This window comes from Petromyzon marinus, chromosome 31 (genome assembly GCF_048934315.1).
Source record: "Petromyzon marinus isolate PM22_M1 ecotype Great Lakes invasive population chromosome 31, UKy_Petmar_22M1.pri1.0, whole genome shotgun sequence".
Classification (NCBI taxonomy): Eukaryota; Metazoa; Chordata; class Hyperoartia; order Petromyzontiformes; family Petromyzontidae; genus Petromyzon; species Petromyzon marinus.
Genome location: NC_133697.1, coordinates 14,621,881 through 14,648,978, shown reverse-complemented (window position 1 = coordinate 14,648,978; position 27,098 = coordinate 14,621,881). Strand labels below are relative to the sequence as shown.

General features: G+C 45.6%; 1 long non-coding RNA gene across 1 annotated transcript in view; it reads left to right on the top strand.

Annotated features, from left to right (window-relative positions):
* The window catches only part of LOC142929584 (uncharacterized), a 44,609-nt gene extending 25,478 nt beyond the window's left edge, over window positions 1–19,131 (top strand). Inside the window, exon 3 of the long non-coding RNA XR_012945742.1 lies at window positions 17,161–19,131. This is a non-coding gene — a long non-coding RNA (uncharacterized LOC142929584). The remainder of the gene's footprint in view (window positions 1–17,160) is intronic.
* The last annotated feature ends 7,967 nt before the right edge of the window (window positions 19,132–27,098 follow it).

Below are 27,098 nucleotides of genomic sequence, written 5' to 3'. Positions count from 1 at the left end.
ATACTTTTTTCCCTCACTGTATCTCAGGGTTTTCATAATATCTATATTTTAAGGCCTTGGTTAGGATGACTGCATTGGTATAAATTAATCTTGCTCGTGTTCTTGATTTCCCGTAAAATGTACAATTTGGTTCTCTATGAACTTTGTACACAGTTTATGCTTGCACATTAAGGAGCGGATGTGTCTGTAAACTATTCAAATCAGTTTTGTTCCCCAGTTTCCCCCTCCTACACAACCCGGCTGCACAATTTACAAACAACAATCACTGTGACGATGACCCGAGCCGTGATAGCGATGCTGCAGGTAGGCGTTGTACGTGATAGCGATGCTGCAGGTAGGCGTTGTACGTGATAGCGATGCTGCAGGTAGGCGTTGTACGTGATAGCGATGCTGCAGGTAGGCGTTGTACGTGATAGCGATGCTGCAGGTAGGCGTTGTACGTGATAGCGATGCTGCAGGTAGGCGTTGTACATTGTCGACAGCGAGCTCGTCATGGCTCAGCCCTGGCTCGACCCTCGCACTCAGGGCTCGGCTCAGGCTTGGGTCGCTCATCTTCTTCCAAAGACGCACGAGTGGCTCAGCCGTGGCCTGGCTCAGCCTCATGGGAATCCTGAACGTGGCCTTGACCGTCCTCGGAGCCGGCTCAAGTCAAGCACGGCTCTGAGCCGGCTCACTTGAGCCAGAAGCATCAAGCTGTCAGGGGTTCTTGTATTGATCGTACACCAATGCCGTGCACACATGCCTGTATTAACCCATGAAAGCAACGAGTTTATATCAATATCAAGAAATAACAAAGACCCAGAGGTATGCCTCTTTTTAAGATATCAGAGAGCATGCCCAGTGACAAAATACATTTTCTTTGGGCCATATAAATGATCCATGGGCCACGTTACCTCTACCGCTTAAGGCCCGGGTCATCCCGTGTTGAGTCACGTGTGCTGCACTCCTTCTACTTTGTCACTCGCAGGAGGGGCAAGAAGAGTGAGCCCCTCCGCCCTCGGGATATGAAAGTGAAAGCGGGCAATTTGTCTCCGCGTGCTGTACATCGCCAGCAGGGAGGCCTCTGCCACAAACGCTCAAACGCGGTGATGCGCCGTCGTGCCTCCCCGGGGCTAGTGCCTTTTCTCTCCTCTGTGATTCACGCTTTATACAAATCCTGAAGAGATCCTCGAGTAATGGTGACAATCAAAGATCATTCGGTGCAGGTTTCACTTATCGGAAGGCAAAAAACAAAAACTTGAGTTTATTTGCAATGTAAGTATACAGCGTACGTTTGTGTTGCGTGCGAGGTGAGCCTGTTCAGAGTGCATTATTAAATGGAAACAACACTCATCCACTCATAATGAGCGAGATTGTTCGTTATGCGTTTGCCCGAGCGGCCCCCGCACCGAGCGTCCCCACGTTTTGCAGAATTCACACGGTGGAGTACGTATGTACAGTACGTTGAACTTCTTTCGCACCGTACGGAGCCCACCGCGCTAATCGTCGTGTAACCGAGATTCCACTGTTGGGAATCGCTGGGAAATTCCACGGCTATGGCCGGAGCTCTGCCGAAGCTCCCTCCCGACGTGGGTGAGAAGTTGGTTCTCGTTTGCTGTGAGTTGATGGCCTCAGCCCGGTCACGAATGACCGCGCACGAAAGAAAAAAACACGGCATTTAAAATGTTGTTTTGTCATTCGAGCAAAATGCTATGAGAATTAACATGTTGAGCGCGCGTTATGGACTGAAGCGTGGCAAAATAGATGTCCGACTAAGAGGATATAACCTCCACTAGGTGCATATTCCCAAGTTGAACCACCCTTTTGCCAAAAGGCCATCATTCCATCAGAACGGGGTGGGCTTATGGCCAAAAAACGTGTTATGAATCGGAACCATAACATTGATTTCTCAGACAAATACCTAACCCATATTCTTTGGGTCTTTCGGTAAAGTCACGTAGATAGGTTAAAAGAAAATAACAAAAAATACAATCGCTTGTGTTGTGATCGAAACGTCGTACCGAAAGAACTAAAGAATATGAATTCATGCAGTCACGAAAGCTTTAAGTCAAGAAATACCTAACCCCTTGAGCTATACTTTAGGACTGTATTAAATCAAATTCATCGATTCAAATCAATTACTAGGCTCATGAGGGATGGTTAGCGCACTAGAATTGCAATCCGGAGGTCCCCTTTTCAATCACCCGGCGCGGCTTTTTAAACAGTCGCCAAGTTTTTAAAATCTCCCTCTACCTCTGTCCACCCAGTAGAATAAATGAGTTCAGCACATTCAGTTGATGGGCAGGTCGCGTACGGTGGGTTAAAGTGTGGGTACTGCCACCTCTGGCCAGCGTGGAAGAGTTGAGGGGGGGGGGGGAATCTCCTCTGGGAGGGGCTCACTGAAGCGCCGTCTCGTGTAGGCCCTTCTGCCGGTAGTCGCGTCAGCAGGACGTTGCAAGGGAAACGCCTCGGACAAATACGTCGAAAGTCAATAAATTACGCTTGCACTCTCCCAAAAGGCTTGTCGTTAATCTGTCTGGGTAGTGTGAAATGTACGAAGTTAAAGTGGTCACAGCTTGGTGGAGTCTTATTTCATAATAATTTAACTGCAGTTGTCCTAATGCTTTAATCCGTCTTTTAGAAGTTACATAATACAGTCCCGTATTTTGGAGCAAATTTTACCAGAATAATGAGATATTCCACAGAAGTGCAACTCATTGCCGCACGAACGGTTAAAGTTAAAATGATGTCGTGGAATTTCATTAAACAGGGGATTCAGCACAATTTCATCAACTCTAAGTAGGAATGATAGATCGACGCATTCGGTAATGTGACTGGGCCTGCCATATACACTCTGGCTTGCACTATACATCAAAATGCCATAACCGTGTGTCACAATATTGAGTGTATTTTTTTGGCATTATGTGCAGTGCATGCAAAGGACAGCCAAACAATCGGTAATGAATATATATAGTAAAGAGTGTTCCATATCTACTGCTATGAATTTCTTCAAGACCATCACAATATTTTATCCAGAATGTGAAAAAAATGTAATCCATTTATCAAATCTTCTTAATGGTGCTATGCTATATAGTGCACTGAAGCGGTGCACCTAAAATCCTGCGATTGAATCCCAGACTGTCACAGGACGTTAAACTCGATCTTAAGTGTAATAAAGTGATTGTCTCAGCCCGGTCGCCAATGAATACAAATCAAAATTATGTACTGCTTAACATTTTATTTTGGTGGATAGGTGGCTCAGAGATCGAAACGCCTAGGTGGCACTGCTGAGATCCGGGGTTCAAACCTACACAGCCACGCACGATTAAAATTACATTCTCAAGTGTTGGTGAGTTGCCACTAATATCTGCACAAAACCCATCATTAAATTCGGTGTCAAACTTACCCTGGCCAAAGTCAAGCTCGGTTTGACTACGATTTAATGAACAATACCGTCGAGCAGGACATGCGGGAACTTGGTGGTAATGTGCATCTTATATAAGGGAAATTTGTGATTGTGTGTTTGTTCAAAATGTTTATCATACTTCCCAACATACAACAAACATGAAATATGACATGTGGGTAGCTTCCAGATTGGGGGGGGGGGGGGCGCAATAATGGATGGCAAGTGAGCGGTGACGTCACATCTGTGATGTCACCCGCATGCGGCAGCGTCACGCAGTGTGCCTGCTGACGTCACGCACCCCCCCCCCCATCCTCCGCGTAGGCCCTGTATTAATCCAAGACAAGAATCCAAGTCTCGGGCGAAGCCGGGTAGTGAAGCTAGTAATGTATAATTGGAAGGCATCTGAGAAGTAGTTACGTGACATCTACTTCTGCAGAACATTTTGTGACATGGGTGTATTGAGTTGAAGTGTGAGAGTTTCAAACGGATTCATCCTGTCATGACATGATGCCAAGAGCACCATCGGGATAACTTTGGGTTTGTGAGATACAGAATCGCATTTTGTGGCACTTAATTTAGCCGAATCGTTTTGTAATTTTATTGAAATCTGCACAAAGAGAACCAACCTCATGGGCGTTGTGCTGCGAAGTGCATTTGTCTAATGACTCCGATTGTAACGTGAATTGAGCCCAGATTAATCATCACCAAGCGCATTAGGGGCCGTCCATAAATGACGTCACGCGATTTTGGACGATTTTTGACCCCCCCCCCCCTCATCACACGGCGTCACAAAAAGTCAGACCCCGACTCAAATATGACGTCACAAAGCTCTGCCCCCCCCCCAATAAAACATGCTTCAAACCGCTTTAAACTATTGTCATTGTAGTGCGTATATAATGTGGCGCTGCACTCTGATGTTGTAGTAGAAAACATTTATTAAAAAGTACATTTAATTAAGTAGAATGTGTTGTCTCCATTTATTTAAAGTTGTGCATTTTGATGTGACGTCACATTTCTCACCCCCCCCCCCCCCGTCACACATCGTCACAAATGTCTGACCCCCCCCCCCCCCCAGGTGCGTGATGTCATTTATGGACGGCCCCTTATGCTAATTCTGTTGAAATGAGAATTGAGCCTCGGTATGCAGCACTTAGTGGATTATGTAGAGACGGTTAATTATGAAACATGTTCGTGATGTAATTCTTATCAGGCCCTCATAGTATGTAAAGTTTTTACGGAATCCAAATTTCTGCCTCCAGCTCTATATCGCTGCTACATCTCTCTGTACGCTGTGAAGGCAGTGTTATTGACAAATCTGAGCTTTTTGTTCCCTACATCTTTAGATCACCTCTTGCTAGTTAGCCCGTTGCATATAAAACAATGTTGTATTGTCCGTCAGCATCTTCAATCTCCACCATCTGTTTTCCGTTCTAACATTAAGCACACTTTGGAGTCAGTGTCTAATTTATTGACCTTTTTTGTCTTCTTAAACTCAGCCTGCATCTTTTCTAGATTTGAAGCTTTCGTGACTGCAAGGATCCATACTCTTTGGTTCTATTCGGTAAAGTCAAAGAGTATCAGCCTGCTTCGTATCATGTTTTATTTTAGTAGCCAACTAAGCGTCTAAATCTCATTCAGTTTAATCGGTGACCCATAAAGAAAACAATGATCACTGTCAGGTGAGCAGCCCCCGCTGCTCTTCCAATCACCGCCGTTTTGTATCCTTGCCAAAACATTTTTAGTTTTTTTGTGATTTGCCATCTTTTTTGTCTGCGTTTTCAAGAGCATCAAACACATTGCCGAGTGTGTGTGGTTTTTGTTTAAACACAAAAGGCATGTCACAATTTTCAAACTTTCGATGCGCGGGAGTCTACATCCCCCACTCATTAACGAACGCCACTTATGAGCACTTGGAGTCATCATTGCATATATGTTGAACCTCTTTCATACCGTACGTAGCCAACCGTGCATAATGGGTCGGGTGCCATTCGGCATCATTTCGTCAGAACGGCCATATAACTTTTAAACAGCCAAATTAACGTGAAACACTACATTTTTTTTTCATGTGCACAGCAAAATCCAGATCAGCGACTGACTGCGCTTGAGAATGTTGCTTAATCGTGGGTGGCAGTCTGGATTTGAAGCGAGTATCACAGTGGTGCCAGCTCAGCATTTCAACGTTATTGTCACCCCATGAGCCATTCCAGCTATCACCGAATCGCACTTTCTTGTTAATGTCCATTGTATACGTCAAAGCCTCGAGAGTGTGGCCTGGAATCTATTGGAGTCATGATGAGCCAAGTGCATGATGGGGTTCCATACTGTGCTCCTCACCCTCTACTTGGTGTTTACGTTTGTCCGCACACACGGGAGCTGATTTTCATGAATCCACGGCTCGAGCTCAGACACCGGTAATCAGAGGGGAATTGTGGGTTACAGTGTCAATTTCCCATCCGTCACAAAACCAGAAATCCATTAACCATTCAGATTTTTGGTGTCGTTTGCATCACTTACATATATGCGCTTCTGTTCACCCGCAAATATGTGAGTTCATGAATAACAGTTTGAATCGTAGGGTGGTTCTACACTGAGGACATGCTCATGGCATAGTTTGTTCATACGAAGGAGACGTGAACTTCAGTGGAATATCCCATATTCTACCCATAGCGGATGTTGTCGTGGTGTAAAATGGGTTAGCCTAGTGGACTCGGAATACTTGAGGTCATCGGTTTAATTCTCAGGAGCAGCATTTGAAAGAATGGTGCAATTTTATTGAATCTCTCTGCCTCTGTCCACCCAGCAGTAAAATTGGTAAACCATTGTGAGTTTAGTTGTGGGTACTCACAAGCAGCGTGAAAGAGTAGGCCAAATACACCCTCTTGTAGGGCTCTCTAGAGCTCCTCTACGGGAGGCCCTTCCCCCAGCAGTGGCTTGAGCAAGCAATTTCAGGGCTGCACCTTTACCCCACCTACCACGTATCGAGCGCTCTTCTATATCCAGCGTCTGCATCCATAGGCACAAACTATCCACTTTGTATTGGGCACCAGGCTGGCATCATGAAGCAATGGTTAAGTCTGTCCCTGTACGCGCTTATTGCGAGTTTTGAAGCAAGCAGGGTATGTGAGGATGTGTGAGTCTGCATTGGTCAAACCAGTCTCCGCTGTCCGCTCCAGCACCCATCGTGTAATTGCTAGATATTCAATTCAGAAGACCAACCAAGTGGAAAACTTTGGATTGTGTTAATGCAAACTAAGTGTGCCGTATGTATTGACACCGGATTACCCTTGAGATGTTGTCAGAATTTTGATTTAAAGCTTTCGTGACTGCAGGGATTCATATTCTTGGTTCTTTCGGTAAAGTCACGTAGAAGGGAAACAATTATATGCTTAGCTCTTTCGGTAAAGTCACGTTGAAGGGAAACAATAAAATAATAAAATATATTATTTTATTGTTTTATTACTATTTTATTGTTTCCCTTCAACGTGACTTTACCGAAAGAGCTAAAAATATGAATTACTGCAGTCACGAAAGCTTTAAATCAATATTTAAGGGAAACAATTGTTTCATATTTTTATTATTTTATTGTTTCCGTTCTACGTGACTTTACCGAAAGAACCAAGAATAGGTTGCCAGAAGTTTTTTTTTAAAATGAGCTGCCCATTACTTCAGCATGCTGTTCTGGTGCAATGGTGAGCACACCCGAGTTGCAGCCCAGAGGGCGCTGCTTCAATCTACTGGCAGTTGAAACGACAGGAAAGTTCCAGCCTCTCCACCCAGCAAGGTCGTCACGGTAGCCAGATGTTAACGACCTCGTCTGGTATACAGGAGGTCGTCGGTTCCATCCCAGTCCTGACGCCTGTTGTATATTTGGAGTTTGCATGTTCTCCCTGTGGTCGCGTGCATTTTCCTCCGGGTTTTTTCCTCCAGATTTACAGTCCAAATGCCTTTAGAGTATTTGGCTGCTTTAATTTTTCACATGATAAGCCACTTCATTAGGCTTTCATTGGTGGCCGGGTCGCTTCTGAAAAACAGCTATATAGATAGCTCAGTGGCTCTTACCTTTTAAAATAACAAATATATAGTTTGGTTTATGGTTTAGTATAAATGGCTCCACCACATTTAGTCTATTGGAAGGGATGGGTGTGGTGGGGCAAAGTGTGGGTGCTCCCACCTCTGCAACGATGTCTGGGCAGTAAGACAAATACCTCTGCAGTTGTTTCTCGTAGAGGCCCTTTTACCAGCAGTGGCGTGAGCAAGCATTTGCAGGGCTGCACCTCTCTACCCTTGCTTTTTCATTCACCTTTTCACTATTATAAGGTATCTTATCTGCAATGTGTTGGAATGGGCTGTAGACAGTACACACTTGAGAGAAATTGGCCTTTGCAGTGTCACGGATGACATACATTCTGTGCTCAGCCTGTGGCACATTGCTGCAGGGGCATTTGTGCCAAGCCAGAGAGGCAGATTTGTGCCGTGAGAATTCAGCGTTGGCACGGCGTTTTCCTGCGGTGCGTTTTTATTTATTTAAATTCAATTTCCTAAAACAACATTTGAGGACGTTTATGATGAAGGAAACATTCGCCCATCGGTACTGCGGGCCGAGAAACTGCAGAGCACGTTTGAATACGGAGCAGTGATTAGGAATCTTGACCAGGTGCCAGTCAGCTGCATGCAGAGGGCTCGTATGGATGTGGGTTAGTGGGGTAGGAGGGTGGTGTGTGCTCTCTGGGTGCTTAATGGCTGCACTTGTTGAGCCTTCATTGTTTCTTCCACCCGTAAGTTAGGCCTCTTTTAGTTGGCCGCCTTTCAACAATGGGAATGTACAACAATATTATCTGCCCAGATGTGCAGCGCTTGCTATTTTCAGTGCAGGTGTAATTGATTTGCTCCGTATAACCCAGCTGCATTAAAGCAGCTCGTAAAAGTCGCTACAAGTGAATATCACGCAAATGGGCCCCATCAGCACATTTTATTTAGCTCACAAATGGTTCCTAATTATATTATTTTTCACATCAAATTCCATCCCTACCCAGCCAGGTGGCTCAGCAGGAGAGCGAGGTGGCTCGTAATCGTTAGAGTGCGAGTTCACATCCTGGCTGGGGGTTGACTCAGTCCATCATCCATTGGGGTCGATACATGAGTATTCAATTGTGCGGAAGTCGACAAGTGGTTATCCTACAGATAAACTCACCCCTGCCATAGGAAAATTGAATTTCTATCACTGGGTGAGGACTGTAAACGGAAGATGACCACAGCCTCAGTGCTCATTTGAGCAACAAATTACTGCCCCCCGCCCCCCCCGCTTAACTCGCGCAAACTCCTCCACTCTGTGTGCGTGACACACGCACACACGAGGTGAAATCACTGCTCGTGTGTGTGTGCGTGACACACACACGCACACACGAGGTGAAATCACTGCTCGCCGATTTACGTGCAAATGCATCCGCAACGCTTTTCCCGTGCAAAAAAAAAACTATTGGAGCCGCTTAAACCGACACTTGAGAGAGAGAGAGTGACAACGCGACCGAGGGATGAGCAGTTGTACACGTGCCGTGTTCTGCGGGGAGAGTTCGACTATTACGTGGGCAAATCGCGGACACGTGCTTCGATCGTGTGGTCCCCCCCGCCACCCCAATCTTGCAACTGAAACAAGCTGCGCCTGGTTCGGAGAGGGATTCTCGATGCACAAATGGGAACCTAAAGGCTCTGCCGCGTGGCATGGGCAGTACGTTCAGCAACGTGGGACTTTTAGAAAAGAGCATTGACCGAGTGACGTAGAACGAGTGACCGTTGCAGGATGCATATTGCCGGATGCTTGTTACTATACAAGGTACATTACCAATGCAAGCTAATACGATGGCGTAATCACTTACAACTGAATCTGTAGTTGCTTCCTCTATATAAGCCACACGCTCTCAAGACGTACGCTGCCTGGCCCAGAACACGATAGGCATCTGCGGCAAAGATCAGACGAAGCTTCGTTTGCTCGTCTGCTCCCAGTGAGGTCTGATGGAGGAGCGGCGCACAGCTGATGATTCAATCTCCCGTTACTTGGCATGCGTGGGCCTGTATCCCTTTATCCCATGTAGATTTCCTTTGATAAAAGAGGGTTGCATTTTCTTTTAGTTATCGCATTTAATGCTCTCCTGGCTCAACATAAGTGTATTCTTTTTGCACCGCAGATGTGTTTACAGTAATTTAAATTAAGTAATTTTGATTTAATGACCGCGATGTGAAATGTAACCAGCTGATGACCATTAAATGCCATTATGAACTATTCATGCACGGTATGCAACTTTTGACTAAATAACGTAATCGGTATAAACAAGAATATGTTAACATTTAAAGTCAAACGTGTTCGGAGGGTTACCTTTAAGAATGAGCAAGTTTCTAGTGACTCAATACTAAAGGTTTTAAAAGTAAGGGAACATTGTTTAGCATTTCTTTTTTTCAAATGTCAATGTCGAAGTGACTTCCTGTTGACATTAGCACTGAGACAGTGGCGGAAATTCCTAATTCCTATGGCAGGGGCGAGTTTATCTGTCGGACAACAACCGTGGACTGCTCCACGAAGTGTTACCTACTTTATCGACCCTGGAGGGATCGTGGGTTGTATGAACAACCAACCAGGATTTTAATGTGCAAACGCCTTATTTATGCACAAGCCAAATTCATAAACACGCGCACGCAATACACAAAAAAACAAAGATCCCCCGTACAGCCTTAACAGACTGTTGGGGCAAGTGCTGTTAGCAAGCACCTATGAAGGTCGGCACGGTACGCATGGGGGTGGGTGGCTAGCACCACGCCAGACCGCCTTTGTCTCCCCAATGGCGATGTTGTGTACACACCGCACCAGGTACTCATTCGAGGCTGAGTTGACCTAAGGGAGTCCCAGGAGTGGTTCAGATAATGGTCACTGGTGTTGACATCGTCACGCACACGCGCGCTGCATTGCGAACACGGGATGCATTGACGTCACAGAACACAGGCATCCACGCAGTTGCCGAGCAACGAGGGCGCCCCGCCTCTCCATCCCCCGCTGCCCCCCCCCCACCACCACCCCCCACCACCACCCCCCACCACCCCAAACCGCCACACCCGCCCCTCCCCTCGCTGCGGCAGCAATCCACGTTTCGTAGTCCAAACTCGCACACAGTTTCAAGCGGTTTGGCTAACTTTTAATTGCTTCTTAGGAGATAAAAGTACATTTGAAGAAGGAAAACACCCCCATAATTTTTTTAAAAGTAATTACTCGATCCCTAATGCGATGTTTTTTTTGTCTTTCTCTCTGCCAGGATCACCTTCAAGTGCCGCGTTAATTCCCAACACTCGTATGTGTGCGATACTATTGTTGTTGTTGTTGTGCCACCGCCGACAACAAACGAATGAAACGTTGAAGTGCACCGGTCGTTTCGCGTACTTGGCGTGGCGATCTAGCGAATCGCAGACGGGCCCGACTTGCCCGATACTGGCCGGTCGCACCAAGCTACTCCACCGCACCAACCTACTCCACCACATCTGTTTCCCATCAGAGCCGGGTTCGGCTCTGCGCAGGGCCTCCCAACAAACAAACAGAAGAAAGCCCCCTTGTTTTGGTGGACTGTGGCGGGTGTGGTTAGGCTTGGCGGTGGTGGTGGATATAACAACGTGAGAAAGGTTGAAGCGGGCATGTGGGGGAAATGTGGCTGGATGGGTCACGGGGAGCGGGAGCTAGATTGTGGCAAATGGGGGAGGCTAGAGGGGTGGAAAGAGAGAAGACGAAAAAGGGGCACAAAGCCACTGCGTAGGAGGCTGCTCACGGCGGAGCTGCATCGATGCCTTTCCTGGGGTCGTGTTACGCGCGGCGATCGTCACCAACGCCTGGCGTTTCGCTCCGCGCGCGTCATTTCCTAAAGTGGCTCCCACCCCGAGCGGAGCGAAACGTCGGACACCGTGCCGAAAACAACGCGGCGCATCCCTCGGAATCGCGTCGTAGGGTGGCCTAGGCCCTAGAGGAATTCACAACCGTGGCGCAGCCAGAGAGTTGCACGGCCCAGCAAAGCCGAAAGCCATCTGACGTCATCCAACCCTGTGCGTTTCACAGCTCAAACTGCAGGATACCGCCACTGCTGCATTCAGAAATTGAGATGCCCAAGCCGGCGAATGCATTTCATGTGAGAAATAGTGAATGCACAAACCGGTGAGCCGCATGCCCCATGGAGTGCACGTTGAAATGGAAATGAATCGTAAGCGTCTGATGTAACGCGGGTGGCATTCTGGGTACTCGTGGTTGCTTCGGGATGCTGAGAACCACGCCTGATTACCTACACTGAGTGGGGTCATGATCATCATAAAGTGGTGAACTATCGTACTTGCCCTATACAAATCACGTTTTCAACTGTCCAGATTTTCGCTGATGACCTATTGTGTAGTGACGGCACGGAGGGGAGTAACGCTATTACTCTCCATGCCTGACATCTCCATATCACGATGATGAGGCCCCTTGAACAAAACAATACGGTACCAATTTATTGATTCCTCTCATCAGCCAACACCCACGCATCCCTCCCCGCACCCCACCCCCCAGCATTTCCCCCCTCCCCTACAGCCCCCACCCCCCTCCGCACCCCCCAGCACACCCCCACACCCACCAATTCATTGCAAGCTACTTGCGATTCAGAATAGATCCAATTGATAGGCTGCCGGTTGTTAAACCCCATTCATCATATACTGTTTTCAAAGCAAAACATTTCATTCAAAAATCGTAAATGTTAGAAAGGTGGCACGTGCAGATTGTAGAATCGGTGTGCATGGTCGAAAGGAGTTTAAAAATCAGCAGCCTACCATTGGGTGCCACGGTGGCGAGGTGATGTTAACTATCTCGCCTGGTATACAGGAGGTCGTGGGTTCGATTCCAAACTTGGCGTCTGTATATTTGGAGTTTGCCTGTCTCTCCCCATGATCGCGTGGATTTTTTTCTCCGGATCCTCCGGTTTTCCCCTCCACATCCACACGCGTTTCGAGTATTTGGCAGCAATAAATGTCCACCTAATAAGCCACTTCGTTGCGCTATAATTTGTGGCTAGGTGGCTTCTGAAAAAGAGCTGTACAGCTCAGTGGGCCTTACCTGGTAAAATAAAAAAAATGTTTATATATTCTTGGTTCTTTCAGTAAAGTCACGTAGAAGGGAAACAATAAAATAATAAAAATATAAAACAATCAAATTCTAACGATGTTTCGACTGCAACACAAGCAATCATCATCAGGTGTGAAAACCACAACAAGAAAAATTGAAAAAAAGTGGCGGTTATTTTTAACGTTAGCACCACGGAGAGAGATTATAGTTTATAGTTTAGTTTATAAATCGGTAGGGTTGACAAGTGTGCTGAGATCACGAAGCCCACCACCTCCTTTGCCTACAGCCATTCTCCCTCTTCCCTCTCTACCCTATCCTCTCCCACCTCCCCACTCCACGCTCCTTTATTTAAAATAGAAATCACGTTTTACAGCTCTTTGTAAATCCACCGTTGGACGAAAGCCTCTTCACTGCGCAGGGGTCGTTTCGCCGTACATTTAACCAACCTGGTGCAAGTGTGGCTTTGGTGAAAGGGAGGGCCCACGACCGGTTCCTACGTCGGGTCGCGGGGGTTCACTGTGCCGTGCGCTAACCACGACATCAGCACTCCAGCCCACGGTCTGTTTACCATAACCCTATTTTCTATTTTGACATCCTTGGCCCTCATCTTCACCCCCCTGGAGCCCCGTAAACTCATTTGTCTCTGTCCCCACCTTGTTGCCCCTCTTCCCTTCGACTCGCTTCAGCATCAGCAGCAGCATCATCATCATCATCCAATCTTTCCCTCTTCTCTCAATTAAACCCGCTTCCTCGTCGTGTTCGAAACGCGGCATGACAACAGTGGGCAGACGATGGGCAGAGAACCGACACGGAGTGGGGAGGCCCGGAGGAGGGAGGACACGCGGAGGGAAAGGAAACCATCGAGTCCGGAGGCCATGGCTGGACAGAGGCATCTGAAGGAAGGAGTGGAAGAGAACGTAGCCATTGTTAACGGATAGCTGTCAACCTTATAGAATTCAGTTACAGGGATTCAATTACCTCTAAGAATCGGAGCGTAACCTCATCACACGTTTGGAAATGATGCTGCAGTGGTCTTTTCCATTGATTTTATGAAAGACGGCATGCTTTGTTAATTCCCCGCACAAATACCGTGCAATCTCGCTCTGCGACAAGCATGCTAGCAACCACACAAAGCCATAGTCGGGCAGGTGCCAAAATAGGGCCTCATTTTGCTCGTTTCATTATTTTTACAGTAACAATTTCCAGAATGAGCCAACAACCAACTCAGATGTCTGGCTTATGACCTCATCTAAGTATTTGTTTTAATGTGTACGTGCCCTTGGGTTTGACTACATTTGTACGGCTGTGTTTATGTGTGTCTACATTTACCATGTATCCTTAGCTGGCACAATGTGGAAAATGTTCTGCAACTGGCAGAAATTTCGATTTAAAGCTTTCGTGACTGCAATGATTCATCTTCTTTGGTTCTTTCGGTAAAGTCACGTAGAATGAGAATAAAATAATAAATTGATAAAATAAAATAACACAATAATATTCTCACGACGTTTCGGCCACAACACAAGCGGCCTTCATCAGGTGAAGGGACGAGACTGTCTGGTAGGACAGCGCTAGAGTGAAAGAGCCACGTTCAGATCACGGCCTTTAAGCTGTGTGAGAGGAACAAAGCGCCTTGACAAAGGAATTAGCATATAATTTAGCATTGAAATAGCTGAGTGATTAGCTTGTAACTGGTCACAGAAATAGCTATGTTAAAGTCAGAGCATTTCTATGCTAAATTCAATGCTAATTCCTTTGTCAAGGCGCTTTGTTTCTTCTCACACAGCTTAAAGGTCGCGATCTCAGCGTGGCTTTCTCACTCCAGCGCTGTCCTCCAGACAGTCTCGTCCCTTCACCTGATGAAGGCCGCTTGTGTTGTGGCCGAAACGTCGTGAGAATATTATTGTGTTATTTTATTTTATCAATTTATTATTTTATTCTCATTCTACGTGACTTTACCGAAAGAACCAAAGAAGATGAACCTGCAGAAAGATTTGAATAAACCGAGTCGTACACGTTGACCTGCCTCCTCAGCTTTAATACGTTTTTCATGATATACTTTTATTATTATTCATTCATTACGAGTGCAACGAGTGTGATTCTACATTATGTCCTCGTGTGTTGTTGTTGTTAAGCATGATGTCTGGCACAATCGGCACATCGGAGCGCCATACAGCACCAACACAATAGCCCAGTAAACATGACGGACGCCGAGCCAACGTCCAATGTTTACTGGGGCTATTATTTATTTATTACTTACATCATTTAGTCTGGTATATTGTTCAAAACCAAGCTATACCGAGGCCACGCTCGGAGAGAGTTATGACCGTCCACGCTGCTCAATCCACACTGCATATGCCTGCCTCTCTGAATGATTTGCACGTCCACCATAACACCATAACATTGTCTCACGACTGTCTGTCTCTGGCCTGTAGCACACAACACTCAGTATGCCCCTGCGCTAAAAATAATCTTGAGAAAATCTCCCCCCCCTCTCCCCCGCACCTTCTTCAAACTCTAGACGTTTATCCCCATTTGTACAGCTTCTTGAGTTGAGGTGACATTTTAGATGGTTTATGTAAACGGTCAAGCTGCAACCCTGCTATTGCTTTCTTACGCCGCTGTTTATAAACCGGCCTACACGAGAGGGAGCTCTACAGTGCACCTGTAGAGGGTATTTGGCCTACTCTTCCCTGCTGGCCAGACGTGTTTTTTCTTGGAAGAGTACCACACACCTGTTAATCTACTTCATTATTGTGAAAGAGTTTGGAATGTCGAATTCCAGCTGCTGGAACAGCTGCCAAGGAAAATGAGATCTGCCCCACGTGTCTTCACAGTGTTTTAGCTCGGACTTATATTCTGGAATATGACAATACTTACAAAATTATATATCAATTTACTTAACTTAAAATGTAACAAATATTGCACCTTCCAGTCGGGCGCTCACATCACGATCGGACTAACTTATGCTATCGACGGTCAGCGTAGTTGCATTGACGTCGGTTTGCACGTGACAGTTACTTTAGATTTAAAGCTTTCGTGACTGCAAGGATCCATACTCTTTGGTTCTATTCGGTAAAGTCACGTAGGTAAAAAAATAAAACAACAAAAATCACGACGTTTCGGCCACAACACATCATGCTAAGTCGGCCAATCAAATGCTAATTTTTATGCTAATTCCTTTGTCAAGGCACCTTGTTTCCTCGCACACAGCTTAAAGGTCGCGGTCTGAGCGTGGCTGTGTATCACTCCAGCGCTGTCCTCGGGACAGTCTGCTCCCTTCACCTGATGAAGGCCGCTTGTGTTGTGGCCGAAACGTCGTGATTTTTGTTGTTTTATTTTTTACCTACGTGACTTTACCGAATAGAACCAAAGAGGACAGTTACTTTCCTTCTACAGGCAGATAATTCCTGTAGGTCATTACAAGTACACTTTCATACAAAGTTCATATCAAAGACTCCTTCGTGTTAATTATAAGAGTGTGTCGTTGCGACGTCACAGCTTATTCACAACAACTACGTGGGAGAGGATTGGCACGAGGGCTCGTGCATTGCACTGCTACGAGCCTGGAAACCCGAGTTTGATTCCCAGCCGTGGCCAACGTGAGCGCTGAGCGATATCTGAATCGGTCCTGGGCGCCCACTTCACCAACCCACACTGACCAGCACGGTGAAGTATGGTAAAACAACCCCCACGACCGACACAGTTTCGGGGAGGCTTTCACACAGTAGTGGATTGGCAAACGGCTGTAAATGATTATGTATGTGCTAAAAAAAAACAAGACAAGTTTCGGTCACCCTTGCTTGACTACCTTAGGACAATTGCTTAGCGAAGTAATAATTATACTTCTACAATATTAAATATGGGATACACGGAGACACATTCCTATGCAGATCTCAATGTTTGATAACGTCTCAAAATAGTGCAAAAAGATTTCCTGCTCGAATGAGCTTCGAGGCGGTGCTCGTCTGCTGCTTGCAGTCTTGAGACAGCGGTGGAAGTTCCACATTACTATGGCATTTGCGAACCTCTCCATAGGACAACCGCTGTTGACTTCCCCAAACACGCGTAAGCAATCGAGTTGTCGATCCCAGAGGGACGATGGGCCATGTCAAAAGCCCAATCGCTGAACTACCTGGCCAGGTTTATAGATGTCTACAGCTGCAATATTTATTTTTTCACATCTACATTCTATCGCTAAAATATATCATTATTTATCCAGCTACCACGTATTATTCTGCAGAAATCTATAGCATTGTGGTTGAGAAAGTGAATATAAACTCTAACCGACAATTCTTAAATAAATAATCACGGTCCCTGTGCGATTCTTTTTAAGGAAGCTGGCAAAACCCCAAGTCATGCAGACGTCGCGGCGGGGTGGAGGGGCCGTTGGCAATGAGCGTGAGTGGCAGGTGGTGGCGTTCAAATGTGCGCGTGTGTGTGTGTGCGCGCGTGTGTGTCTGCGTGTGTGTGTGCGTGTGTGTGCGCGTGTGTGTGCGTGCGTGTGTGTGCGCGTGTGTGTGCGCGTGTGTGTGCGTGTGTGTGCGTGCGCGTGTGTGCGCGCGTCTGTGCGCGCGTGTGCGTGTGTGTGCGTGTGTGTGTGCGCGTGTGTGTGTGCGTGTGTGTGTGTGTGCGCGTGTGTGTGCATGCACGGAGCCAGGTCGTGGATGAAGGGCACCACGGGAAGAATAAAGCGACGAGGAGGCCAGAGTCTCTTCGCAAGAGAATGGACGAATCAGCTCTTTGCAGTAAAAGTGCCGTGCAATAAAATTAACGAATTGACCTTTGCCCTCCAATCTCCGTGGTTTTCAGGACGAAGGGTTTTCTCCTTCTTTAGCACAAATCTCAGTTTTACATGTGGAGGGTGGCGAAAGGCGCAGCTCCCCTTTGCGTTTATAAATATAGTGATTGTAGTGAGACGCTGTTTAATAAATGTGCGTTTCGAGTATTTGACTGCTATAAATCTCCACGTGATTTTTATAAGCCACTTCGTTGAACGATCATTTGTGGTCAGGTCGCTTCTGAAAAAAAAGCCGTATAGCTCAGTGCAGTGAACCAATGATTATGCCGATTAGATGGACCAAAGTCTGATATGGCTATTGTTGACAAATGCATCGAATACAAAAAAAACCTGCTAAAATTATAATTGTTTAGTTCAGTTAAGGATCATAGCTCGTGCTCTTTCTGAAGGACTCTTCAAATGCGGCACATTTTCCCGTGTGTGTGGCAGTGCTACAGTGCCAGGAGCATTGACAAGTTTTAATGGACATGCCACCATTTCAGAATAGTAGATTGCAGAGCATCGACGCGTTCGGGCACGATGCCGCAGAAGTGTTCGTTGAGGGGCTCAGACACACATGGACAATATTTGCGCCATTGCGTGAAACCGCTGGCTTTGGACGATTGTACCCCGCGGTCAAAGATGGGAACGTGGAGCCTTCACCGCATGAAGCCGGTTCCGTCCCACAGCTCAGGTTCACTGCCCGTTTCTCCTTTGCGGAAAACATCGCGGCATAGGAATAGGAGCCGTTGTGAAGAGTCCCAGCACACGCGTCCGGTGCTGTGAGAGGTGCGGGTAAGGCCGTACCGCTGTACACCGTCTCACGCTGACCAGCTCTCGCCCCCCGTGGGTACGAGGAGGAAAGGCGACGCCGCCCAACGCTGAATTGCATTCATCCACCTGGTCTCTGCACACAAGATGATTGCATCTCACCCTATCATCATCACGGATGCGCATTCCATGCATCGGCCGCCACTCCATTGTCATTCTTTTGTGACGTCACTCACCAATTTCGGCGGTGACAGCAAGCAGGCGCACACACGATCACATCACGTGACTGTGTATGTGGTTACCAGAACAGTTAATACCAGAACAGTTAATACCAGAACAGTTAATACCAGAACAGCTAATACCAGAATAGTTAATACCAGAATAGTTAATACCAGAACAGTTAATACCAGAATAGTTAATACCAGAACAGTTCATACCAGAACAGTTCATACCAGAACAGTTCATACCAGAACAGTTAATACTGATTAATACTGTTCTGGTAACTTTAATGTTTCCCTCGCGCTTACCAGCTTTTATGCTGTTTAATTTTTCATTGAACATATTTCTAATACATATTTCATACATGGCAGTTAACATTTGTTAAACACATTTTTCTCTTGCTATTGAGTAGGAATTAGAAAAATGTAAGCGCAATGTATGGTATATGTTATATATCAGCACATTAAGGCATTTTTTTCAGTTCTGAAAAATAATATTATTCTAACCGCCATGCGAAAATTGTTTCTACTGCTATGTATATCTACGTATTTATTTGCATTCCTGAAATAAAAACATAGTTGGAGGTAATTATACGCATTTTAACCACGATTCAACTGAGTGAGGTTTAATTAGCTGCATCAGCTCCGCATGATTCCATTCCAATTTTGTTTGCGCCCATACACAATATGGCACACTAACTTCTTCACAACAATGCATGCTGATAATGGCTTTTAAATGTATTTTACAGAAAGGGAAATAAATTCATCTTACAATCGAGATTGCTAGTTATAGCACTGGTTTATTGCATTTGGGATGCCGATGTGGTATAATGTTTAGCACACTGGGCTCGCAATCCAGAGGTCACCATTTAGACTCCCCCCCATGCAGCAGTTGACTCAGCCCCCCCCCCCCCAAATGGACACCCCCACAATGGACACCCCCAGAATGAACACCCCCACAATGGACGTCACCCCTCTGCCTGTCCACCCAGCAGTATAAATGGGTTAACAGTTAGTCGATCGACAGGTGACGTGTGGTGAGGTGTGGGTACTCACAGCTCTACCAAAATATCTGGCGAATATAACTACTCTCGTCGAGATTCCTCTAGTGATAGCCCTTCCACTAGCAGTGGCATAAGCAACACGTTGCAGGGTTGCACCTTTACCCTAATATTTTATTAATTTTCCTGAGTAGTTTTACTGCTAAGTGAATTTACGTAAGAAGTCAACCGGAAGCACTTTGATAAAATGTAATAAAACACAACAAATGGTCTAACGTTCAAGCATTGACAGAGTTTCGTAAGGAACTCGTATCAACTTATTTGACAGATTCAGGTTTGGATATAGAGACGAGGGATGTTCCAATTGCGTGGGGTGGAGTGGTGGCACAGAGGCCCGCGCTTGAATATCGATGCCCGGCCACGACTAACATCAGTGGTGAGTGATGTGTGAACCAGCCAGTCCCCTCCCCCATCGTTGCCCCACCTCCGCTCCATATTTACCAACCAACACTGACCAGCGTGGTGAAGTATGGTCAAACAACCGACATGGAATGGGGAGGCCTTCGTCTAGCAGCGAAATAACAATGGGCTGTAAATTATTATAATGATCAAACTTAGTAAGGATCACTTGTTACATGAGCTAGAGTGTGTAGAGACTATTACCATCTTTAGAAGTACCAGTAGATTGTTGTGTGTTAACTCGCTGTGAATTATGGAAAATTGGTCACTGCGGAACTCAGAGAGACCCAGATGTTGAGAGCTCAGGGCGTGGCACCACAATGCGCGGAATTCAAAGTGGGTGAAATTTGATTTAGCCTTCAGTGGGGAAAATTCGTGGCTTTTAATAGTGGAATATAATATGCATGTTTCTGCATCCAAATTTCCAAACGGGGGGGCATGTGCTTGTTTTACATTTCACGAGAATTTCACTGCAGACATCTGCAAGTCACATGGCATGGCCCACAACCGTTTGTTCCAGACAGACGCTGCACCACTGAACCCTGAAAATGTGACCAAGGAAGTATTTTTGTTTAAATAATCAAATTCAACATTTGGAACGTGTAAGTTTTATATCCACATAATTAACTTGCAAAACGTTCTTCAATGTCGGCCATTTATTGGTATGCGTGAGAATCGTGTTAGAAATCAGGCAGTCTATAATTCATTCCACCGGTGGTGTCTGGACAGTTTTTAGCCAATGCCTGAGACGAATCCTCGCGTGAAAGGCATGAATCAGTGCCTTATTATAATCTGGAATCTACACGATCATAAACAAAAAAGACTAAATGTGAACTTTAAACACGTGACCATGTTTGTAGCAATGTTCGTCCGTGCTGTATTCTCTTCCTAACAACGGCCTCCTGAAATACCTCTCCTAAAAAACCCAGCAGCAGCAAGCAGCAACATGAAGTTTAACAGCAGATGCAAAGACTCCGCTATACAGTACACTGTACAGGGCATTATTCCAGAGGCAGCCCTCCATCTTCTCCAGGCACAGGGCTACGGCCCACAACCACGACACACCACCGATTCTTCTACCACGACACCCACCAATTCCTCTACCATGACACCCCACTAATTCCTCTACAACGACACACCACCAATTTCTTTACCGCGACACACCACCAATTCCTCGACCATGAAACACCACCAACTCCTCTACCATGACACCCCACCAATTCCTCTACCACGACACCCACCAATTTCTCTACCACGACACCCACCAATTTCTCTACCACGACACCCACCAATTCCTCTACCACGACACCCACCAATTCCTCTACCACGACACCCACCAATTCCTTTACCACGACACCCACCAATTCCTTTACCACGACACCCACGAATTCCTCTACTATGACATCCACCAATTCCTCTACCACGACACCCACCAATTCCTTTACCACGACACCCACCAATTACAATACCACGACACCCACCAATTCCTCTACCACGATACCCACCAATTCCTCTACCACGACACCCACCAATTCCTCTACCACGACACCCACCAATTCCTCTACCACGACACCCACGAATTCCTCTACCACGACACCCCACCAATACCTCTACCACGACACCCACCAATTCCTCTACCACGACACCCCACCAATTCCTCTACCACGACACCCCACCAATTCCTCTGCCATGATACACCACCAATTCTTTTACCACGACACACCACCAATTCCTCTACCACGACACCCCACCAATTCCTCTACCACGACACCCCACCAATTATTCTGCCACAAGACCCACCAATTCCTCTACCACAACACCAACCAATTCCTCTACCATGACACCCACCAATTCCTTTACCACGACAATCCACGAATTATTCTGCCACAAGATCCACCAATTCCTCTCTCACGGCACCCACCAATTTATTTACCACAACACACACCAATTTCTCTGCCCTCCCAGCCACAGCCCCATCTCGACAGCTTTTAAACTCCCAAGCACAAACTGCCGCCACCCCAACCCCCCCTTTTTTCCTATAGCGGCCCCAATCCTCTGGGGGATAGGGCGGGTCTAGGATTATTGAAAGCAGATTTGGGAGTTCTCTGGAAATTGGCTACAAAGTGGAATGTGTAGAGACTCCGGGGTCCTACGTCCGCGCTCGACTACAGTGTTGTGTGCTAGTTCAGCAGAGTGTAGTGTGGTGCATATAGCTCTGTGTTATGTGCACCACACTACACTCGGAGTTGACGACTCAGCTTAGGTCGACTCAGCCTAAAATGAGTACCTTGCGTGGTGTGTAAACATCACCACGAGGGAGAGAAAGGTAGTCGGGCGCGGTGCTGGCCACCCATCCCCCGTATGCATGCCGGCCTTCATAGGTGCTGCTTGCTAACAGCACTTGCCCTAACAGTCTGTTGAGGTTATTAGGGGGATCTTTGTCTTTGTGCGACGCAGTTGTGATTCGAATTCCCAGTGTTTTGCACAGTCATTTTGAACTCTGTGTTTTTGTATGGGGTGGTCAAAAAGTTACGGAACGATAAGCGTTCAAACAAATCACAACAGTCTGATTTTATACAATACTTGTTTCTGCCTTACAAATCTTAAATACATTACAGTAATTTCCTTAATGACAACTAAGATGCCGTGAAAGTAAGACTGACCAGAATTATTCTGAAAGTAAAACTTTTGTTAAAGGTGCTGTATTAGTATGGCCTGCAGTAAGCAATCAGCATTGGCCAAACTCTTGATGTGCATTGTTGTGCGTAATTAAGCAGTGTTTGTTCTGTATATGAAGCTAAATCAACCGCTTTAGAAAGCCCGACACCAGAAAATGTGGCCCACATATTTTAAGCCTCCATTTATATTCGTAAAACCATATGTCTTCAAGTATATACATTTAGAATGGCACGTGTAAAACAAATACACGATATACCGCCCACTTGTTTTTATACAGCAAGTCAGCATTCTGCCTGGGTTTGTGTCCATGTGAAACACTGTGCCCCTACTCCAGCTTTCATGCAACGTTGGTCCCCTATATAATATATGAAATAGAGCACAGAAAAACAGCAATAAACAAATACGGGCGTTTATTGTATAATTTATAAGTCACAGCTCACGCGAAGTCTGCTGCTCTGAGGCAACAGAGTCAGCAGACTCCAGCAAGAGATGCGTCACGGCCGGCTTCCCCAGCTGGACTGGCGATCTCGCAGGCATCTTCCTTTTGAGGGCGCCACGGTGGCGAGATGTTAACTCCCTCGCCTGGTACACATGAGCTCGAGGGTTCGATCCCGACCCCCATGCTTGTATATTTGGAGTTTGCATATCTCTCTCACTGTGGTCGCGTGTATTTGTTTCCGGGTCCTCCGGTTTTCCCCTCCACATTTAGAATCAACGTGCGTTTAAGAGTAATTGCACGTGATACGCCACTTCGTTGAGTTGTCATTTGTGGCCAGGTCGCTTCTGGAAAAGAGCTGTGTTGTTCAGTGGGCCTTACCTGGTAAAATAAAAAATAGTCGGTAATTACGAATTCCTGGCGCATCAGCTCCGATTTCAGAAGCAAATCTCCCTCCGATGCCCGATATGGGGTAAGATGAGCTATTATAATTAGTAAAACACAATGCAGGTACGCCTAAGAGAGTTGGGCCAAAATACCAAAGGTGCAGGTCTGGACCTTTGGTTTTTATAATACAGGGTAGAGAATGTGTTGGTCATTTGGATGCTGTCGTGTAGCTTGCTGGATTCACTCTGAATTTTGATAATGTATGCTTATGCCATCACTACTACCAATCAACAATGCAATATAGGTCAGAATGTTTAGAAGTACGAACGGGGTATTGAATGCAACTCAATAATCAGTTGTCTATAAGACAGAGACCCAATTGATGTAGAGTCTTTGTCCATCCTTCTAATTCATTTTGGTGGAACGACTGCCGTTTTTTGTGGAAAATCGATCTCTTCCCGTCATTTGTAATTCATCTGGAGTCAATTCCCACCGTTGGAGGGACGAAGCCATTCTGTCGCACGACATTCCGTACCGGCAGAATGGCTCAGCATGGGCGGGGTTAGGCCTGGGCTAAGTAATTGGGGAATCTGGTCGATCGATGGTGGAGGTGTGGACGTGGTGGGGAGTGCTGAGTGGGTGTGGTGACCCATTCTGCCATATTCCGTGGGTTTTGACCCCGTGGTCCATAAATTTGTCTGGAAAGAAGTCCGGCCAGATTGAGAGTGTATTTCAGCTCCTCAGAATGTGGTGAAATGGGGCAAGAACGGACTTGTACACACCCACAAAAGAAGAAGAAGAAGATGATGGGAAAGTAAAAATTGAAAACTGTGAAGGTAAAGATGACGTCCATGAAGATGAGTAATAATGATTATGAAAATTATTATGACGATATTAACTATGTTTATAATGATTATGCCAATGATGATAATAATACCAATGATTTTGATTTAAAGCTTTCATGACTACAGGGATTCATATTCTTGGTTCTTTCTACGTGACTTTACCGAAAGAACCAAGAATATGAATGCCAATAATGTTGATAATAATGGCATTTATTTATTCTCTACTAATTTTTTTGAGGTTTCTACAATTGGATATGGTGTATATGTATGTTTTAATAACCAGGAATGCATTAACATTCCACAATCCCATGACAAAATCCAGTATTTCTATAGGACAGCCACTCGTGTTCTCGCACAATCTCTCATGACCCACCAACCCTTGCTTCTTAAAGCGTTGGTTTACTGGTGTCCACCAGTGCTGATGTTCACACACTGCACCAGGTGCTTATTGAAAACTGAGGTGGCCCCTGGAAGACCCAGGACAGGTGGAGACACCACTTGCCTCTGATGTTAGCCTCAGCTTGGAATTGATCCCCCGTTGTCCAGGTTAATAGTGTTGCATGCTAACCATTACGGTCATTGCTTAGGTGCGACATATAACGGTGTCGTGGTTTCAACAAATCTGCGGGGACAGCAGTCTCAGCCAAAATAAATAATTCTAGATTTGAAGCTTTCGTGACTGCAAGGATTCATACTCTTTGATTCAGCCCTTAACAATCCACTGCTGGATATAAACCTCTCCAAACCTCGTACATGATGATGGGGGTTGAATGACCATACTTCACCATGCTGGTTAGTACAGGTTGGTGATGGGGGCAAGTGGTTGTGGGAACTCGGGACCGGTTCGGAGAGCACTCACCACTAATATTACACTTAGTTTGGAATCACACTCACATCACTGGGTTCATACCACAATGCATTAACCACTGTGCCGTCGCTCCACACATACGTATACACAACGTCACAATATGATTTATAGATCATCCAAATCCTGAAATCAGATTTAGCAGCCAGGGGATGCATATAATGACCAATTACCGTAGGTGTTGCTCTTTTCATCACAGTCATTTATTTCCCCTACCAATATTGCAATATTATCTTGGGATGACATTATTTCAGGTCATCGTCACTGCAGTGTTTGAAAATGTAACACCTTCCCAGTAAAAACAAACACATGTCAAGGGAAATGTGCAGCACTGCAATTGCCTCCTCATACCATGCCACTCCTTCCACTCGAGAGAGCTCCAGAGAGCTCCAGCTAATGAGTATTTGGCCTACTCTTCCACGCTGACTAGACATTTCGGAGAAGGTGGGAATACTCACACGCAACTCCAGCACATGTGATCTCCTGACAAACTCACTGGCGTAGCCGAGGAGTTGGTTGGCAAGAGACTGAAAATGATCATTATCATTCTTATTATTTTTGTATGAAGACCCCATCCATTTGCAGGGCTCAAAGAGGCAAGAGCCATTGCAACCCCCCAGACGACTAAATAATACAACAAATGGGAAGATTTATGTTCATTATTATATTTATCAACACACTTGTTTACCCAGCAAAGCCTCCCTGAAACTCAACAGTGTTGATATCTTTAACTCCTAACGAACAAAACGTCTTTACAAAAATAAAATTAGCCTTCCTCTGATCGGCTTCGCACCTCTCTGGCCCTTATTCTGCCACCAGCTCCTTCTTTAGAATTTGTGGTCTTTTCGTGCACGGCGCCTTGATACTCTACTGTGAAAGGTGCCTCATAAGTGCACATTATTTTTGTTTTAAGGCGACTTCACTGTGTGCGTGTCTGTGCTGCTTCGCTCTACTTGGATGTCTATGTGTGTGTGCGCGGTGTGTATTTAAAATTTCATACTTAACTTGCAATTTAGCAATCTTTGAAATAGCGTAATCAACCAGACTATGCGTTGATTGTGTTTTGACCGACCGTCTGTGTTGCTTTATATGGTTTCCAAATTTTACTAAACCATGTTTGTTTGGTATGCTTCTCTCTCTGTGTCCCCTGTTGTATCTGTGTTAGTTCAACCCTACTTGGGTCTCTGTATATACATCTGGGGTTATGTGCTTCCCTCGTAAATGTAGCTCTTCTGTACCTGATGATGGCTGCTTGTGTTGCAACCGAAACGTCGTACGCTATTATGTTATTTCATTATTTCTTATTTATACGTGACTTTACCGAAAAAAACAAAGAGTAATTATTTTTGTTATTACTATGTGCGCTGAATCACAAGTATGAATTCGTGGCTGGTTTTAACCATGGAAAATAAATGAAATGAAATGATATTTTCCTTGTCTTCTGCCTTTCATGTCCGTGGAATTTCCACAGGGTGTGAGGCCGACCTCACGGAGTTCCATGACGTTCCATGGAATGTCAATAGAAAGTGATGGAAAGGCATTGACATTCCATAACTTTCGTGGAATATCTACGGAACGTTTTGGTTATAAAAAAGGGGGGGGGGTGGATAGGCAAGAGGAGGATTGAGACTGCAATGCCATTCCTGATGTTCCCAAATGAAGAATCGGCAGGCAGGATCTTATCACCTAGAAATTGATGGGGTAATGCAATCATCTATATTCTGGGGATGTAGAAGGGATTTTGTGGCCCTGAAGAGGGATTTCAAGTTGCAGACATACTCTTATGTGTGCTCAAATGTCTATTTTTTTTTTAAATACGACTCGTGTTGTTATTGTTGCGTTCAGGAGATGCCACGAAGCATAATTTTCCACTGAAAATAATACCACGTGTTATTTGCACCAAGGCAACTTCATTATTACTGTTTGGTCGAAATGCAAGGAACATTTGTCAGGTGAATTTTTCTCAAAGAAGCATTAGCCATAGAAAATCAAAGCGTATTCATCATTGAGTTAGAGTGGTGCATTTATTGAACGTGAAAGCAGTTTCAATATCTCTGAAATTTACAATGCGCAAGTTTCCATTAGAGCGCATTTAGACAAACCCCGCGGTAACAATCTTTTCGTTTTGTAGAATAAGAACGGGATCTCATGCCGACC